This window comes from Tachysurus vachellii, chromosome 14 (genome assembly GCF_030014155.1).
Source record: "Tachysurus vachellii isolate PV-2020 chromosome 14, HZAU_Pvac_v1, whole genome shotgun sequence".
Classification (NCBI taxonomy): Eukaryota; Metazoa; Chordata; class Actinopteri; order Siluriformes; family Bagridae; genus Tachysurus; species Tachysurus vachellii.
In genome coordinates, this window is record NC_083473.1 from 19305910 (window position 1) to 19314035 (window position 8126).

An 8126-nucleotide genomic window follows, 5' to 3' on the forward strand; every position below is an offset into this window, starting at 1 on the left:
GCTAAAGGAAAGGGGAGTTATAGAAGGTGGAAGATGACACTGGAAGCCACAGTTCCGATCCTGTATGCAGGCGTAATGATTTATAGTCACACTATCCGGTGTCACCCAGAAGATGATGGCTTCTCTGGTGAGTCTTGTTTCCTTTCATGGTCTCTTCCTCATTTACTCTCAAGTAGCTTTTCCTCAGCTCTATCCCCACTGGCTCACTCATTAAAGATAATTAAAACCCTATATCAATATCCACATTTCTGTACAACTGTTTGTGAGGATGGTCACTGTTGATTTATTAAATTGAATATAAGAAATATGGAAAAACACTCCTATACGACTCACCATACACCCACGCCGTGTAAAAATTTCTGTATTCAGCACAGTGGAGTAGTCATTGGTTGCCTAGCTATTCATGGACATTAGTCATGTAACCAAACTTATTTTAGAGTTTCTACTTAAAAAATAAAAAAACTCGTATTTGAAAGACCAAATATGAGTTCAGAGTGAAAGGAAAGGAAAAATTCAAGCATCATAAATAACATTTTATGGGAATTTATTCTGGATTTGATTGAAGTTAGTAACTCAGATGTACTTGCATGTAAAACAGATAAGAAATGGCTATTTTTTGAGATAATGAGATAAAAAAACAAGCAATTAACAAAACAAATGTGAAATAAAAAAATAGTGAAATAAAATTATTAAAAACACAAAATAATATAAAGTATTTTACACACACACACACACACACACACACACACACACTGTATATTGTTGTTCTTTTGGCTGCTCCCTGTTTGGGGTCACCAAAGAAGATCCTCTGCTCTGCATATTTGATTTGGCACAGGTTTTTATCCCGGATAATCTTCCTGACCCTCTCATTTTCATCCAGGCTTGGGACTGGCACTGAGAGTTAACCCTTCTCACACACACACACACACACACACACACACACACACACACACACACACACACACACACACACACACAGTATGTTGGGGGTCATATTATGTAGGAGGGTTTGATTGTTTAGTGGTTAGCATGTTTGACTCTGATTTCCAGGGTAATGCACAGAGTTTTTATGTCCTGCCATGATTTAAGGGGTTCCTCTGAGTTCTCCCGTTTTCTCCTGACTGGCTTCTCTAAATTGGTGTCCTGCCCTGGCACCCTAAGTCCTTTGAGATAGACTCCATAATTATCCATAGGGATAATTGCTACAGAAAATGGATGGTTGGACGGATCATGTTATATTTAGTGAATAATATTTTACCTGCATGTTTACAATTCTTTGAGAAATACATTTTGGTGGGGATTATAGAAATCTATATTTTTTAATCATTTTTAGATAAGATAAGCTTTATTGATCCCAAAGTGGGGAAATTCACTTATCACAGCAGCTTAACCAACTGGTTACTGTGGCTACAATGGAAGAGTACATGGTTTGAAGTTCATTACAAAAACTTTGTTGGTCATTTTAGTCTGTTTCTTTTGGTGGTGGTGGTGATGGGAGCAGAAAAAGATAGAGAGAGATTTAAATATATAATCGCTTTTATATTTTATCAAGATTTGTTTGCTCATGCAGAGTTACTCTAAGAATTTTGCTACTGAACCTATTTTCCTTGAAGTGTAAATGACCAGATGTCAATATATAGCTAAATATATATATTCAATTTTCAATTCAAGTTTATTTATATAGCGCTTTTTACAGTTGGCATTGTCTCAAAGCAGCTTTACGGAACATAAACATAGAACAAAAGGTTATTATAAAAATAATATAATGATTAATATAATATAAAATTCAAGATTAATATTAGATATATTTAAATGTGTTTGTTTTTATCCCCAATGAGCAAGTCTGAGGTGACTCAGATGACTGTGGGGAAGAAAAACTCCCTTAAATGGAAGGAAGAAACCTTGAGTGGAACCAGACTCAAAGAGGAACCTCATACTCATATGGGTGACACTGGAGGGTGTGAAGGTGGCACGGTGGCTTAGTGGTTAGCATGTTCGCCTCACACCTCCAGGGTCGATTCCCGCCTCCACCTTGTGTGTGTGGAGTTTGCATGTTCTCCCCGTGCCTCGGGGGTTTCCTCCGGGTACTCCGGTTTCCTCCCCCGGTCCAAAGACATGCATGGTAGGTTGATTGGCATCTCTGGAAAATTGTCCGTAGTGTGTGATTGCGTGAGTGAATGAGAGTGTGTGTGTGTGTCCTGCGATGGGTTGGCACTCCGTCCAGGGTGTATCCTGCCTTGATGCCCGATGACGCCTGAGATAGGCACAGGCTCCCCGTGACCCGAGGTAGTTCGGATAAGCGGTAGAAGATGAATGAATGAATGAATGAATGAATGGTGGGTGTGATTATAAATATACAGTCTAACAAATGTTGTATCGATGGAAAAGACCACATGGAGTTGGCATCTCCTCTTTAGTATCACAGAGTCTAACTGGAGCTGGTAGATCTCTAGATGCCTCAGGATCCTCACAGAGTCTGCCTCATCTCAGTTAGGGTCCAAAATCTTCATGGCATGGAAGATGATCGGAGCTGATACAATTTCTGGATGCCTCGGGATGGGTAGAAAGAGAGAAGTAGTGGAGAGAGATTAACGTAGCTGCTGTTCATAATATTAGCAAAATAAGGACACAGTTGGCATATCTGGTATAAGCTTTGACCTGGGGTACCAGAGCTATAGAATTAGCTTTAATACCATTTAATATTATTTTATTGAACAGCTGATATTATGCACATGGGAAAGAATCGACAGGGCTGATCTCACCATCAACATTAAACACAAAAGCACTTGTTACCTTTCAGTGATTTATACACATTCACTTTTCCAGTTTAAATGTAGAATATAGCTGCAAGCAGCGATGACGGGCCTTCGCACGTTTGTTCATCGCTATACGGTGCCTTCCAGAAAACACTGCACGGTGGGCAAGTGCATCAAGTGGGTAAATATCAGTGGACTATTTTATGTTGTTACTGACCCATTTGGGGACTGTAGGTAAATGAAACCCCACATTTTAGACAAACGGGGGCGCTAGTGAGCCACTTAAGAGACACACCTTTGTCTGACCTTTTTGTCCACACTTAACAGCCGACAAATGTGATGTATGTGTCAAATTTCAAGTTAATCTAAGCACGCCAAAAGACTTAAATATGCCTGAAAAAGAAAGTAAAGTTTGACACGTTACCATGAGAACAGTGTTTGAGATATCAAAAATCCGTTCGCAATTTCGCATCTGCAATATCTCTGCACCATGTTGGCCAAGTCTGGTCTCAATTGCATGAATCCCCTAGGAGGAGTATTTAAAAGTTTACTGCATGAAGCTGACAAAAAATCCACCTTTGTGACTGACACACTTCCTGGGGCCTGTTGGTGGCGCTATACCTGGGACTCACAATAAGCACATAGATGCGATCGGAATCCTTGGCCGAACATACACACCGCGTGTCATCACAATAAGACATTTTTTGCTTTAGATATTAGACACTTTCTGTTTCTCTGAATTCGCCATAATTTTGTCGCCTCGCCATGGCAGCACCGTTCGAGATATCGAAACTCACTTCGCAATTTAGCAAGTGCAATGTCTCGGCATCATGTTCACCACTTTTGGTGTCAATCGCATGAATCCTCTAGGAGGAGTATTTAAAAGTTCATTGCATGCAACTGTGAAAAAATCCACCTTTGTGACTGACACACTTCCTGGGGCCTGTTGGTGGCGCTATACCCGGGACTCACAATAAGCACATCGATGCGATCGGAATCCTTGGCCGAACATACACACCGCGTGTCATCACAATAAGACATTTTTTGCTTTAGATATTAGACACTTTCTGTTTCTCTGAATTCGCCATAACTTTGTCGCCTCGCCATGGCAGCACCGTTCGAGATATCAAAAATCCCTTCGCAATTTAGCAAGTGCAATGTCTTGGCATCATGTTCACCACTTTTGGTGTCAATCGCATGAATTCCCTAGGAGGAGTATTTAAAAGTTCACCACATGCAACTGTTGTGACTGACACACTTCCTGGCGCCTGTTGGTGGCGCTATGTCCGAGATTCACAATAGGCACATCGATGCGATCGGAATCCTTGGCCGAACATACACACCGCGTGTCATCCCAATAAGACATTTTTTGCTTTAGATATTAGACACTTCCTGTTTCTCTGAATTCGCCATAATTTTGTCGCCTCGCCATGGCAGCACCGTTCGAGATATCAAAAATCCCTTCGCAATTTAGCAAGTGCAATGTCTTGGCATCATGTTCACAACGTTTGATGTCAATCGCATGAATTCCCTAGGAGGAGTATTTAAAAGTTCACCGCATGCACTTATAAAACAATCCAAAATGGCCGACTTCCTGTTGGGCGGAGCTCATAGTTTAGAGCGCGAAAGTTGTTCGGGTCGATGAGATCTATATGCGTACCAACTCTCGTACATGTGCGTACATAATTGCCCGATCTGTGCACCAATGTTTGTTTTTGCATTACAGGGGGCGCTACAGAGCCCCCCTGCCACGCCCGTATTCCAACCTTTGTCCAATCCTAGTGTCGCGCGACTCTGACGTGTGTGCCAAATTTCAAGAGTTTTCGAGCATGTTAAGGGACCCCAATTGGCCAATGTGTGGGAAAAAATAAAAAAAAATATAGCTGCAAGCAGCGATGACGGGCCTTCGCACATTTGTTCATCGCTATACGGTGCCTTCCAGAAAACAATGCACGGTGGGCAAGTGCATCAAGTGGGTAAATATCAGTGGACTATTTTATGTTGTTACTGACCCATTTGGGGACTGTAGGTAAATGAAACCCCACATTATAGAGAAATGGGGGCGCTAGTGAGCCACTTAAGAGACACACCTTTGTCTGACCTTTTTGTCCACACTTAACAGCCGACAAATGTGATGTATGTGTCAAATTTCAAGTTAATACAAGCACGCCAAAAGCCTTAAATATGCCTGAAATAAAAGTAAACTTTGACACGATGCCATGGCAACAGTGTTTGAGATATCAAAAATCCGTTCGCAATTTCGTATCTGCAATATCTCTGCGTCATGGTGGCCAAGTCTGGTCTCAATTGCATGAATCCCCTAGGAGGAGTATTTAAAAGTTTACCGCATGAAGCTGACAAAAAATCCACCTTTGTGACTGACACACTTCCTGGGGCCTGTTGGTGGCGCTATACCTGGGACTCACAATAAGCACATAGATGCGATCGGAATCCTTGGCCGAACATACACACCGCGTGTCATCACAATAAGACATTTTTTGCTTTAGATATTAGACACTTTCTGTTTCTCTGAATTCGCCATAACTTTGTCGCCTCGCCATGGCAGCACCGTTCGAGATATCAAAAATCCCTTAGCAATTTAGCAAGTGCAATGTCTCGGCATCATGTTCACCACGTTTGATGTCAATTGCATGAATTCCCTAGGAGGAGTATTTGAAAGTCCATTGCATGCAACTGTGAAAAAATCCACCTTTGTGACTGACACACTTCCTGGTGCCTGTTGGTGGCGCTATGTCCGAGATTCACAACAGGCACATCGATGCGATTGGAATCCTTGGCCGAACATAAACACCGCGTGTCTTCCCAATAAGACATTTTTTGCTTTAGATATTAGACACTTCCTGTTTCTCTGAATTCGCCATAACTTAGTCGCCTCGCCATGGCAGCACCGTTCGAGATATCAAAAATCCCTTCGCAATTTAGCAAGTGCAATGTCTCGGCATCATGTTCACCACTTTTGGTGTCAATCGCATGAATCCTCTAGGAGGAGTATTTAAAAGTTCATTGCATGCAACTGTGAAAAAATCCACCTTTGTGACTGACACACTTCCTGGGGCCTGTTGGTGGCGCTATACCCGGGACTCACAATAAGCACATCGATGCGATCGGAATCCTTGGCCGAACATACACACCGCGTGTCATCACAATAAGACATTTTTTGCTTTAGATATTAGACACTTTCTGTTTCTCTGAATTCGCCATAACTTTGTCGCCTCGCCATGGCAGCACCGTTCGAGATATCAAAAATCCCTTCGCAATTTAGCAAGTGCAATGTCTCGGTATCATGTTCACCACTTTTGGTGTCAATCGCATGAATTCCCTAGGAGGAGTATTTAAAAGTTCACCACATGCAACTGTTGTGACTGACACACTTCCTGGCGCCTGTTGGTGGCGCTATGTCCGAGATTCACAATAGGCACATCGATGCGATCGGAATCCTTGGCCGAACATACACACCGCGTGTCATCCCAATAAGACATTTTTTGCTTTAGATATTAGACACTTCCTGTTTCTCTGAATTCGCCATAATTTTGTCGCCTCGCCATGGCAGCACCGTTCGAGATATCAAAAATCCCTTCGCAATTTAGCAAGTGCAATGTCTTGGCATCATGTTCACAACGTTTGATGTCAATCGCATGAATTCCCTAGGAGGAGTATTTAAAAGTTCACCGCATGCACTTATAAAACAATCCAAAATGGCCGACTTCCTGTTGGGCGGAGCTCATAGTTTAGAGCGCGAAAGTTGTTCGGGTCGATGAGATCTATATGCGTACCAACTCTCGTACATGTGCGTACATAATTGCCCGATCTGTGCACCAATGTTTGTTTTTGCATTACAGGGGGCGCTACAGAGCCCCCCTGCCACGCCCGTATTCCAACCTTTGTCCAATCCTAGTGTCGCGCGACTCTGACGTGTGTGCCAAATTTCAAGAGTTTTCGAGCATGTTAAGGGACCCCAATTGGCCAATGTGTGGGAAAAAAAAAAAAAAACAAGCAGCGATGACGGGCCTTCGCACGTTTGTTCATCGCTATACGGTGCCTTCCAGAAAACAATGCACGGTGGGCAAGTGCATCAAGTGGGTAAATATCAGTGGACTATTTTATGTTGTTACTGACCCATTTGGGGACTGTAGGTAAATGAAACCCCACATTTTAGACAAATGGGGGCGCTAGTGAGCCACTTAAGAGACACACCTTTGTCTGACCTTTTTGTCCACACTTAACAGCCGACAAATGTGATGTATGTGTCAAATTTCAAGTTAATCTAAGCACGCCAAAAGCCTTAAATATGCCTGAAAAAGAAAGTAAAGTTTGACACGTTGCCATGAGAACAGCGTTCAAGATATCCAAAATCCCTACGCAATTTATCATCTACAACGTCTAAGCATCATGTTGCCCACTTTTGGTGTCAATCGCATGAATCCTCTAGGAGGAGTATTTAAAAGTCCATTGCATGCAACTGTGAAAAAATCCACCTTTGTGACTGACACACTTCCTGGTGCCTGTTGGTGGCGCTATGTCCGAGATTCACAATAGGCACATCGATGCGATCGGAATCCTTGGCCGAACATACACACCGCGTGTCATCCCAATAAGACATTTTTTGCTTTAGATATTAGACATTTCCTGTTTCTCTGAATTCGCCATAACTTAGTCGCCTCGCCATGGCAGCACCGTTCGAGATATCAAAAATCCCTTCGCAATTTAGCAAGTGCAATGTCTCGGCATCATGTTGACCACTTTTGGTGTCAATCGCATGAATGTCCTAGGAGGAGTATTTAAAAGTTCACCACATGCAACTGTTGTGACTGACACACTTCCTGGCGCCTGTTGGTGGCGCTATGTCCGAGATTCACAATAAGCACATCGATGCGATCGGAATCCTTGGCCGAACATACACACCGCGTGCCATCCCAATAAGACATTTTTTGCTTTAGATATTAGACATTTCCTGTTTCTCTGAATTCGCCATAACTTTGTCGCCTCGCCATGGCAGCACCGTTCGAGATATCAAAAATCCCTTCGCAATTTAGCAACTACAATGTCTCGGCATCATGTTCACCACGTTTGATGTCAATCGCATGAATTCCCTAGGAGGAGTATTTAAAAGTTCACCACATGCACTTATAAAACAATCCAAAATGGCCGACTTCCTGTTGGGCAGAGCTCATAGTTTAGAGCGCGAAAGTTGTTCGGGTCGATGAGATCTATATGCGTACCAACTCTCGTACATGTGCGTACATAATTGCCCGATCTGTGCACCAATGTTTGTTTTTTCATTACAGGGGGCGCTACAGAGCCCCCCTGCCACGCCCGTATTCCAACCTTTGTCCAATCCTAGTGTCGCGC